The sequence below is a fragment of the Antechinus flavipes genome, chromosome 2 (genome assembly GCF_016432865.1).
Source record: "Antechinus flavipes isolate AdamAnt ecotype Samford, QLD, Australia chromosome 2, AdamAnt_v2, whole genome shotgun sequence".
Taxonomy (NCBI): domain Eukaryota; kingdom Metazoa; phylum Chordata; class Mammalia; order Dasyuromorphia; family Dasyuridae; genus Antechinus; species Antechinus flavipes.
In genome coordinates this window covers 673,648,335-673,659,950 of record NC_067399.1, presented here as the reverse complement: position 1 = coordinate 673,659,950, position 11,616 = coordinate 673,648,335, and the positions used below count along the sequence as shown (strand labels likewise).

General features: G+C 64.5%; 1 protein-coding gene across 3 annotated transcripts in view; it reads left to right on the top strand.

Moving 5' to 3' along the window:
- SGMS1 (sphingomyelin synthase 1) overlaps positions 1-11,616 on the top strand; it is a 187,259-nt gene that overhangs the window by 139,023 nt on the left and 36,620 nt on the right. The gene's annotated exons all lie outside the window — the stretch shown is intronic.

Here is an 11,616-nt window from a genome sequence, read left to right as displayed (position 1 = left end):
GCAGATGCGCTCCAGGCCTGTCGGGGGGAACCCGCCTGCGCGGCCGGAGGCGTCCGGACCGAGGGATCAGAGAGCGGGCCAGGCCGCCGCCTCCGGCCCGCGCGGGGCCTTATCGCAGTCTGAAGGCCACAGGCCGGGCAGAGGAGAGACTCGGTCCGGAAAAGGGCGGCTCGTGGGGGGCCGCTGGCCAAGGCTGCGCCCTGGGGGCGCCCGGCGGCTCTGCCCCCCTCTGCCCCCCAAGGTCGGGCCGCTGGCCGGGGCTCGGCGCCATTGGTCGCCTCTGAGCCTGGCCCAGGGGAGTAAATGCATGAGAAGGGGGAAGGTGCCCGTTTCTGCGGCCCAGGGGCCTTGTCCAAAAAACCACAGCAGCCATTGGTCGGTGGGACGGGGTCTCACAGGCTTGGGCGTCGGAGGACCCGAGTTCAGATCCCCCCGTCAGCACGTGTGTCATGATAGAAAACCCCCTCTAGTCTCCCGCCCCAGCTTCCTCCTCCGTGAAGTCGGGGGGGGGGCCGGTCCCAGGTGGGGAAAGGCAAACACCAGCCTCTGGTCACGTGGAGGCTCTGGCCCAGCGGAGGAGGGAAAGGGCACAGACACGTCCCAGAAGGGCCGGGCAGTGTCAGAACGAAGGTCGTTCCCCGAGCCACGAGAAGGCCTGAGAACTGAGCCTGGGCAAGGCTGGAGCTGAGTCTGGACCGGAGCCGGGAGGAAAGGGGAGGGTCCTGGTCGCGGGAGACCGTCCGGAGGATCGCAGCTGACGGGGCGGAGGGTGCGAGGGGGCCCGATGCAGCCCCGGCGCCACCGCGCTCCCCTCCCGCAGAGCTTTCCGGAGCTTTGGCGCCGTGGAAGTCAGGCCCGCGCCCGGGGGGCACATTGCGCCTCCATCGCCCTGGCTGCTCCAGCTCTGCATCCCGCCCGGCTGCTCCCCCTGGGGGGGGGTGGCCGTGCTGTCCCCCTCCTGCTTTTCCTGGAGGGCTGATGGAGAACTGGCGAAGCCGCCGGCCCACGCCCCGCGTGCTTGTGGCTGAGGGAGCTTCGTCCCATGGATTGAAGTCAGCCATTATAAGGGGCCGGATGGTTGGGATGGGGTTTCTGGGGGCGGCTCCGGGGTGGGGCTGTGGGGGCCGGAGGGGGCCGGAGGGGGCCAGAGGGGGCCGGGGGGGGCCCGTGGGGGCCCGTGGGGGCCGGAGGGGGCTGGTGGGGGCCCATGGGCTGAGCCAGGGCTTCCCCAGAGGTTCGGCCAGAGGCGTCTGCCCCCCACCTGCTGGTTAAGGCTGGGTGGGCGCGCCTTTCATGCAGGTTTTTCTAGGGAAGTAACTGGAGCCGGCGCTGGGCGTGGGGCCCGAAGCTGGGAAGCCCCTCCACAGTTTGAAGTCCCTCTGGGTGGAGGAGGGAATCCCAAGTGCCTGGTGCACAGGAAGGGTTTGATAAAGGTGACTGCTCTCGGGGCCGCCAGGGGGCGCAGCGACAGCACCGGCCCCGAAGTCAGGAGGACCCGAGTTCTAATCTGCCCTCAGACACTTAGCGCTTCCCTGTGTGACCCTGGGCAGGGCACTCAGCCCCAGCTGCCTCAGGGGAAAAATCCAGCCTTTGCATTGTGTATTATTTATTACATATGTCATGTTTTTAATGCTATGTAACCGTTACGTATGTTTCCGTATTGTTTTCTACTCCACGTATTTCTTATTGTGGCTCCTCTGCTGGGGGGAGGCTCGGGTCACGTGACCGGCCCAGCCGACCCCGTCCCCCCCCCGAGCAGCAGCCCCAGACCCTCGCCCAGCGCCGGCTTCCTGGGATTCCTGGGATTGCACTCAGTCTCTGGAAGACGGGAAAGACAAAAGAGATTAAAAAGGAGAGAAAGAGGAGATACCGAAAGGGGAGAGCTCTGGCTTTAAAGAGGGCGGCTGTGGCAGGCGGGATTCCGGTCGGGCCTCGGAGGGAACCCGTGGCAGCCAGGCGGGCAGGGGCCCAAGCGCGGGCGCCGCCGTTGCAAACGCCCCGAGTTGGGAAATTGGAGCCGCGAGAAGCCAGAACCACCGGCTTCCTCCCGGGTATTTGGGTCACGGGCAGGGGGTGGGGCAGCTGGAAGGTGTGACCCTGCAGGGAGCGGCGGGCCCAGAGCACTTTTTGTGCCTGTTTCTGCCATCTCAGCTCCTGCTCTTCTTGCCTCCTGTTCCAAAAGCTCCTCCCGGTCTCCGGCCCCCCCCCCCCCCCCGCCTCCTCCCGGTCTCCGGCCCCCCCCCCCCCCCCCCCCCCCCCCGCCTCCTCCCGGTCTCCGGCCCCCCCCCCCACCTCCTCCCGGTCCCGGGGGCTGCCCTGCCCCCAAATCCTCCGTCTGACTGCTCCTAGTCCGGCCCGTTTCTCTCCGTGGAGCCCGTGAGGCCCCGGGTCCCTCTAAGGAGGGGCTCATCCTTCCTTCCCGGGCCGAGCTCTGTCCCCGGACGGCCTTCGGGCTCCACAAACGCTCCTTGATTAAGCGAGTCCCGCCTTAGCCTGAAGCCCGAGCTGCAAGGACCCAGGGTCTCGACTGTCGCTGGGCCACGGACCGAAGGCTTCTCGGAGATGAGGCCCCGGAGGCCCCGGGAGAGACACCCGCCAGGGAGGCAGGAGGGGGGGGGGGCTCGTCGTGGAGCCCGTCCCGCTTCCTCTGGAGAGGGAGACCCTCCGGCCGCCACCGAGGGCCCGCCGGGCGCTCTCTGCCCCCAGGACCGCGGAGAAGCGAGGCTCCCGTCCCTTCTCGGAAGGGGCCCCGCTCCGGCCCCCAGGCTCCCTCCGCCGCCGGCTGCACCAGCCGATAATGGACCCTGATCTCTGCCGAGCGTCTCAAGGCGAGGCCCGAGTCCCTTTGAGGTCAATTATTGGGTATCCAGCCCACAATTAGCGTGTTTGTAGTTGGAGGCTTTGCGTTTCCCGGGTCCTCCGGCGGGGTCTGAGCACAACAGGCTCATTACGCCAGCCTGGGGAGGCCCGTTGCCCGGGGTTAATGAGGGCTGGGCTCGGCGCAGCGGCCAACGGGACGGGGCGGTCTGGCCCCCGGCGTGGGGAGCCGCCGAGCCCGCCACCTTTCCCTGGGAGCCGGCTCCAGGACAGACTGGCCCAGCTTCAGTGCCTTAGGCGGCCCCCGAGTCACAGAGCAGCTGCTGGGATGGTCCAGCCCCGGACTTCCCTCTCCCAGACGCACATCTGGGCCGAAGCGGAGGCCGCGGAGCCCCCGGGTCAGGGCCAGAACCGCATCTGGGCCGAAGCGGAGGCCGCGGAGCCCCCGGGTCAGGGCCAGAACCGCATCTGGGCCGAAGCAGAGGGGCCGCAGAGGGGCCGCGGAGCCCCCGGGTCAGGGCCGGAACCGCATCTGGGCCGAAGCAGAGGGGCTGCAGAGGGGCCGCGGAGCCCCCGGGTCAGGGCCAGAACCGCATCTGGGCCGAAGCAGAGGGGCCGCAGAGGGGCCGCAGAGGGGCCGCGGAGCCCCCGGGTCAGGACCAGAACCGCATCTGGGCCGAAGCGGAGGCCGCGGAGCCCCCGGATCAGGGCCAGAACCGCATCTGGGCCGAAGCAGAGGGGCTGCAGAGGGGCCGCAGAGGGGCCGCGGAGCCCCCGGGTCAGGGCCGGAACCGCATCTGGGCCGAAGCGGAGGGGCTGCAGAGGGGCCGAGGAGCCCCTGGGCCGGGACCGCTGTGTTTTTAGCATTTGTTGAGTATTAGCCTGCGCTAGAAGCTTGTCTGCCCCAAGGGAGGGCACGGATCAGCCGCCCAGGAATTGTGGGGTGGGTCTGTGGCTGCAAAGGGAAGCGCCTCGGCCGTGGCATCCGTGAGACCCGTAGCTCCTAACTAACCTTCAGCCACGGTTTTCTAGTCTGGGAAACGGGCTGAGAATAGCAGTAACGTCCGTGGCGCTCGCTCAGGCAGAACTTTGAGGTTCCCGGAGCACTGGACCAGCTCCTCACTGGATCTTCGCCCCGCCTGCCCCCGTGTTATCACCATCCCCGTTTTCTCGGCTGTCCCAGAGCTGCTTGTAAGACCTGCCCCACGGAGGGGAGGAAGCAGGCCTGGGGCCCGCACCCGCAGCCCCTGCCCTCGCACAGCCCCTGCTCGCAGGTACCTTTCCCTGGCAGTTTAACTTTCTTAGGCTAAGGTTCCTCCCAAGTTTGCTTCGTGCGCTCCTGCCCTGAGGCATCATGGGTACTTCCCTCCCCACCCCTGCCTGACATTCATTATTCCCTTACTAAGCCTATTTAACTTAAAAACTGATTCTTTTAGAAACGACGGGGAAGTGCTTAGCGACGCTTTAAGCCCCCAAAGATTCGTCCCGGGGAGGGCCTCCCTCCCCCTTTTTGATGTCTTAAATCCCAGAGACTTCCGAGTGCGGATCCTGTGTAGAAACGGCCCCCGCGGCCCGCCTGCCCGCTCTCCTTGCCCGGGATCGCCGTTGGAGGGGCCGCGGCGGCGCAGAGATGAGGAGGGTCCCAGCAAGACCTGACCGGGGGCAGCCGTGGCCGAGCCTCTGGGCCAGTGGCAGCGGGGGGGGGGGGGGCTACCTCATCGTACAGGCGCCCGTGCCGGCTTCGGGTGGGCGTTGGCTCCATTTCTGGGGAAACGAGGGACGGCCCGCCAGCCCGCTTTCCCATGCAGGCTCCTCTATAGCCAGCCGTATGTGGGGGAGGCAGGGGAAGAGTGAGGGGGGATAGGTTTGGAGGCAGGGCCCAGTTTTCAAATCCTGACTCTGCCCTTTCCCCCTTATTTCGGGTGTAAGACGAGAGGGTCGGGCTTGAAGGCCCCTCTGGTCCCTTTGGGGGGGCCCGTATTTCACAATCTGATTTTAGATTTGGGCGAGGGGGGGCAGCGAGGGAAGGACCACGCTGGGAACCTCCCGAAGCCCTGGGCAGGGCCGGGGAGAGCCCCTGGGGCCCAGACTCCGAGGCCCAGCCTGGGGAGGGAAGTGCGAGGCCGGTCGGTTCGGTTCTGGCAGCCAGTGCCAAGGGGAGTGACGGGAACCAGCTGGGAGGGAGGCGGCACCCCGGGGCATTCCCATCAGCAGGTGTGGGAGAGCTTGGAAGTCAACGTTGCAAAGTCAAACAGGAAAAAAGGTGCTCGGCAGATGCGTCCTCACCTGGAAACGGGGAAGGAGGCTGGGGGGCCTGGGAGCCCGGGGCCGGGCCGCACCCTCTGTGGCTTTGGGCCAGTCTCCTCTTTGGGGGCCGGGAGAAAGGGTTGGGTTAAATACCCTGAGCCCTCCCTGCTCTCTTGGGGAGCCTCGGGTTCCTCCTGGGCGGCGGAGGAGCTTGGGGTCCTGTCGCCCTGGAGTTCTCCCAGTTCCGGGTTCTCCCTTCTGGACTGGGGAGCAGCCTTCAGGTAACCAGCCTGTTACCCTGTCGCCAGCGTGGCTCCCCGGCCGTTCAGTTATTAGTCACCTGCTGTGTACAGGGAAGCGCCCCGGACAGTAGCAGACAGAACACCAGGCTGGGACAAGCGCCTCTCACAGGCTCCGGGTGGCATCAGGCTGCCTCGGGGGAGTCACGGCCTGCTCCTCTCCCTGCTGCGGGCCGGGCCGGGCACGGTGACAGGTGTGGGGACCTCCTTGGTATCGAGAACTTCTGGAAGAGAAAACCTCCCAGAAACATTTCCCGAGCACCTACTGTGTGTCAGGCATGGTGGAAGCACTGGCTCGGTCCTGCCCCTAAAGTTCCCATTTCATACGTGGGTCCCTCGGAGGCCGCGACCCGACTAGCCCGAGCCCCCTCTGGTCTGTTTCCCTGACACTTTGCCCAGGACCTGGCGCATAGTAGGTGTTTGATAAAGCTTGCTGAATTGTCCCTGGCCATGGAGACTGCATGGGACAAGGGCAGAACTTGGACCCCCACAGTGGGTTCCGAGGCGTGTTCTGGACGACAGCTGAGCGGTACGGGGCGCTAGTCCTCCTTATTCCCTAAGCATTTATCTAGTGCCTACTGCATACAGCCCCGAGCTAAGTGTTGGGCGCTTGAAGGGACACATTAAAATCCCTCTGAGGCTTCACCCCGCCCCCTCCCCGTCCAGTCTAAGCTCCTTGCTGGCCAGGATTGTCTCCTCAGCGCTGCAGTATCTAGTTTTGTGCCAGAATAATAGGAGGCGGCTAATAAATGCCTTTGCTGGTTGATTGTTGATTGATTTATGTGCCAGAATAATAGGAGGCGGCTATTGCTGGTTGATTGTTGATTGGGGCTCCCGGCTGCTTGCCTCTTTCTGATACTTAGACACCCTCCTCCCTCCCCAGAAAGCCAGACTAGAGCCTCCCCGCCCTCGGGCGCTTCCGTAGGGGAACTTCCCTGCTTAGGCAAGTCGGGCCTGGCTTCCTTTTCCTGGGGCCGGGGCCAGGTGAGGAAGGCCCGCGGCTTAACTGGCCTTCCCCCAGAGGAGCCTGGCCGTGGAGCCCGGTAACGCAGGGCACTTTCCTCAGTCTTGGCAAAGGAAAAATCAAAGGCCATCCCCCTCCTTTTTGGCCCTTCTAAGAAGAAAACCGGCCCACTGTGTGTCCCTGATGAGGCGGCGGGGCGGGAAGCCCCCTGCATTTCCCTGTTCTTCAAGGAAGACCTGGAAGGCGGCAGGCCCGGCCGGGCTGGGCAGCGGCTGCTCCTGGGCCCACTGTGGCCCCTGACCTCTGAGTCTCCCGTGGCCCCGGCCTGTATCTGCTCAGATCGTTGGGGCTGAAGAGCTCTGGGGGAGATTGAGCCCTTTTTCTGGGACTGATTGGGGGGTGAGCCCCGGGGGCCTCATGGGAGTCGGAGCGCCCGGGCTTGGGAGGTGGGAGCTCGCCGCGGGCGGGAGGGGCCCCTCCGGGGGACTCGGTTTGGGGGTCTCGGCTTGAGGAAAGGGGGCGTTCAGGGGCCTTGAGTTTATGTCACGGGAAGATCACGTGAAGGCACTGAGGGTGTTTAATCTGGAGAAGAGAAGGGGAGGGAGCTGCGGGGAGCTGCCTTCAGGCTTTCTGTCCAACGTCCCACCATTTGGGGATTAAGCAGCTTCAGAACCGGGAACAATCCAGAGGCAGGTTTGAGCTCAAGACAAAACTTCCTGAGCCGAGCCGAGCTGGCCTGGGTGGGGAGGGACAAAGCTAGGGCCCCTTCTCTCAGCCCGTCCTCAGGGGGATTCTCTCTGGGTACAGGCCCTGGTCTGCGGCGCTCTAAAAAAGGGTTTCATCGGTGACAAGTTACACCCCAGCCCTGGAGACAGTGATGAGTGTCTGTGGATTTGTCTTCCTGACAGGTCATCAGACCGGTCCTCTGGGCCCTTCTGGCTCGGGAGGGGCCCCACTGGGGTCCTCTAGGTTATTCTGGCTCAGGAGGGGTCCTGCCAGGATCCTCTGGGTTATTCTGGCTCAGGAGGGGTCCTGCCGGGATCCTCTGGGTTATTCTGGCTCGGGAGGGGCTCCATGGGGGTCCTCTGGGTTGTTCTGGCTCAGGAGGGGTCCTGCCGGGATCCTCTGGGTTATTCTGGCTCGGGAGGGGCCCCATGGGGGTCCTCTGGGTTGTTCTGGCTCAGGAGGGGTCCTGCTGGGATCCTCTGGGTTGTTTTGGCTCGGGAGGGGCCCCATGGGGGTCCTCTGGGCCCTTCTGGCTCGGGAGGGGCCCTGCTTTAAGGTCACCCCTGCACCGTGAGAGACATTGAGGCCGGCCCATCTGCCGTTTGAGAGGGTCTCACCTCTCCCTCTTCGTCACTAGCGACAGCGCTCCCATCCTGTGGTCCTCTGGGCCGTCTCTGTTAGACCCCACAAGTCCTTGGTCTGGGACCGTGCCCTGTACCTTTAAGCGTTGTTCCCGAGGCGGGCATTTGCCCCTTCTTTCAGCCCTCTGACGTGCCCCCATAGCAGTGGGACCGTGGGCCGCAGGGTTCCTGGGACTCTGGGGGAGGGCGAGTGTCCCGGGGCCCAGAGGATCACAGGCCCTTTGCTCGCTCCAGCTGTTACGAGGTGGCTGAGAGCGGTGTTTGGCCCGGTGATTCCCCAACGGGTCAGCGCGTGTCTGGGAACACACTGGGTTCCTTCGGTCGCCCTGGCGGCCAGCGGCCTTTAGCAGGGGAAGCAGGGGGTCTGCGGGGCCACAAGGCTCCAAAGGCCGGGGCAGGCCAGGGCTGTGGTTTGGCTCCTTGCCCCTAGTTCGGACCCTCGGGCTTCCGGCTGCACAGCTCCGGCTCAGCTGGTTCACGCAGGAACCTTCCGAGCCCTGATTTTGTTTTTCTGAGGCACTCGGGGTCACGCGGCCAGGAAGGGTTCAGGGTCTGAGGCCAGATTTGAACTCGGGTCCTCCTGACTTCAGGGCCGGCGCTCTCTCCTCCGCGCCCCCTCGCTGCCCCCCGAGCTCCGACTTCGTTTCCTGCGGGGACTCGGCTCTCGCCCCTTTGACCCTTCTCCCGCCATTATTGCTCTGTCTCTGCACGGTTCCCGTCAGGCCCTGAGCTGTGAGGGTCCCCGGCCGACGCTGCGAGGCCATCGTCGTCCCGGGCCGGCTGAGCGCAGGAGAGGCCCCGCTCTGTGTGTAGTAAATAGCCCTGTGAGGGAAGCAGGGGAGCGGGCCGCAGCTCGTGTTACCCGGGGAGGGGGAGAAGGGGACGCTGTCTGCCCCCGCAGATGGAGAGTTCCTCAGGGGAGAGGCGCTGCCTGCTGGGGACAGAGCTAGAGAGAAAGCACCTGCTGTCTTCCGAGGCGGGTGTCGGGAGAGCCCAGAGTTCCGCAGCCCTCTCAGCTGGTGCTGATGCTGCCGCAGAGCGCTTCGGAGTTCCGGGGGGTCGCTCCCGCCTGCCGTCTTCCTCTCTAGAGCCAGTCGGTTTCTCAGGTTCTGCTTTCTGCACTTTAAGGCGTTATTCACAGAAGGGTCAGCGGGCTCCCCCGGAGCGCCAGGGACAGAGTGAAGGGCTTCCCCCGAAGGGGGATCGGCGGGCTCCCCCGGTGCATCAGGGACAGAGTGAAGGGCTTCCCCCGAAGGGGGATCGGCGGGCTCCCCCAGAGCGCCAGGGACAGAGTGAGGGGCTTCCCCCGAAGGGGGATCGGCGGGCTCCCCCGGAGCGCCAGGGACAGAGTGAAGGGCTTCCCCCCGAAGGGGGATTGGCGGGCTCCCCCGGTGCATCAGGGACAGAGTGAAGGGCTTCCCCCGAAGGGGGATCGGCGGGCTCCCCCGGAGCGCCAGGGACAGAGTGAGGGGCTTCCCCCGAAGGGGGATCGGCGGGCTCCCCCGGAGCGCCAGGGACAGAGTGAGGGGCTTCCCCCGAAGGGGGATCGGCGGGCTCCCCCGGAGCGCCAGGGACAGAGTGAGGGGCTTCCCCCGAAGGGGGATCGGCGGGCTCCCCCGGAGCGCCAGGGACAGAGTGAGGGGCTTCCCCCGAAGGGGGATCGGCGGGCTCCCCCGGAGCGCCAGGGACAGAGTGAGGGGCTTCCCCCGAAGGGGGATCGGCGGGCTCCCCCGGAGCGCCAGGGACAGAGTGAGGGGCTTCCCCCAAAGGGGGATCGGCGGACTCCCTCGGAGCGCCAGGGACAGAGTGAGGGGCTTCCCCCCAAAGGAGGCGAGTCCTCGACCACCGAGTGAGGTCCCGGTCCCGGCCCCTCTTTGTTTTTTAGTTTCGGAAGGAAATTGGCCAGGTACCATTCACCCCCTGACGGGAGACGAGGTGACTAAAATCGCCCTTTTTGTGGGGCCAGGGACTCGGAGCCTGCATGAGAGCGGACCCCCGACACCGCAGCGATCATCCTGCGATTAAGCCACTTGTCCCCCAGAGCAGAGGCAGAGCGTGGGCCCGCGCGGCATTCTGGGGGGGAGGTAACTCCCCGGGGCTTCGCTGACCAGCCACAGCCAGCCCCGGGCCTGCCGTCCGGCTCGCCTCCTGACCACCGACCGTCCTGCCTCCAGTCCTAGCCTTCGGACCCCAGGGGATCATAAATGCAGGCCCGGAAGGGGCCTAGAGAGGAGTCCAAGGGGGAAGGGCCAGCCCTAAAAACATCCCCCTTCCTCCGTCTTAGAGAAGAACAGGACTGGGACTGCTGGGAAGCCTCATCCTGCGCCTTTCCTCCCAGTCCCGAGTCCGTTTTTTCTTTTAATTATTATTATTTTTTCCCCAAGCCCGCTTTTTTTTTTTTGCCTCCATCTCCCCAGCCCTTGGCTCGGCCCAATACTGGCTTCAGCGTGGCCCCGATCTTGTCACGGTGTCAAAGCCCGTTGACGGAAGGCTCCGGTCCCCTCCCCGCCATGGTGCCTTCAGGCTCCAGTTCCAGGATGCGAACAGGCTGGACGGGATGGACGCAGCAGGACGGCCGCTTCCCGGGTCCCCGAGCTGGTTTCCTTCTGAGAAATGATTTGCGTCCTCCAGCCTTGGAACCCTTCGGGGGCAGCAATTCTGGCCCCTGTTCCCTCCCGCCTCTTAATAAAGGCTGCGGCTCCCACCCACACCTGCTCCTGTTCCTCTGCCGACTTCCCCGAAGCAGCAGTTACTTGTGGCTTGCGCTTGTTCAGGAAAGTGCCACCGGAACGCTGTGTTCTCCGGGAAGTCGCCAGAGTCTGTCCGGCCCTCGGCTCCTCCGGCGCGACCGTTAAATCCCCACCTCGGAGAGGCCTGAGCAGGTGCTTTAACAGGCTTGGTCTTTGTCTGCATTAAGGGATGGAGCGGGGGAGGAGACAGAGACCCCCGGGCTGGGTCCCGGCCCCCCGGGCTGGTGGGTAACTCTCAGAGACGTTGCATCTCCCCTGGTCCGTCAGCACTCTCCGGGCCAGGAGCTCTGCTAAAGGGGGAATACCAGAAGGGCGCGGGCCTGGGTCCTGCCCTCAGGGAGCGCACTTCTAACGGGGGTCGGCAGCGAGCCAGGGGACGCACGAGATTTGTACTTTGTGAGACGCCATCTCAGTGGGGAGGGAGATCAGCCACGATCTCCGCCCAGGCCGGTTCGGGGGCTAAGCCAGGGTGGGGAGGGGGAGCATTCGGGGGAGGGTGGCCCGTTCCCTCCCAGCTCACTTCCGGGGCTCAGACCACCTTCTAAGGCCTCTCTACCGGAGCCGTCCGGGAACGAGGGGGTGCAATGGATAGAGCCGTAGGTCTGGAGTTAGGAAGATCCGAGTTCAGGTCCAACCTAAGATACTTCCTCGTGGTGTGATCCTGGCAAGTCACTCTGTCTGCCTCAGTTTTCTCAGCTATAAAGTGGGAGGAATATCATAACCCCTCCTTCCTAGGATCAAATGAGATAAAGTAGAAGTGACATAACTGTTCCTATCGTTCTGTTCCTAGAAAAGTTTAGTGTTCACTTCTTTGTTTTTTAAGGAAAATAGCCTCTAAAATGTTTGGACTTATTTTATCTTGGGAAATGGGTAAAGAAGACAACAGGTAAAGACAGAATGGATCAGAGGTGACCTTGGACCCAGAGGCCGCTCCTAGCAGACCATTTTGCCTCCCAGCAAGTCCCAGATCGGTCCTCGGTGTCCGAGAGGAGAGACCCATGTGCTGTGGTGCGAGGAGGCCCCCACCCCGGTGAAATCATCCGTCTGGATTGAGAGAGGAAAAGGAAAGAGTCTTTGGCTGCTCGGTGATCGGCTCTTTCAGTCTATACATTGGAGGCAGCTGCTCTTTCTTTTGTAGATGTTCCTACGGGATCTGGGGACGTTCCCCTCAA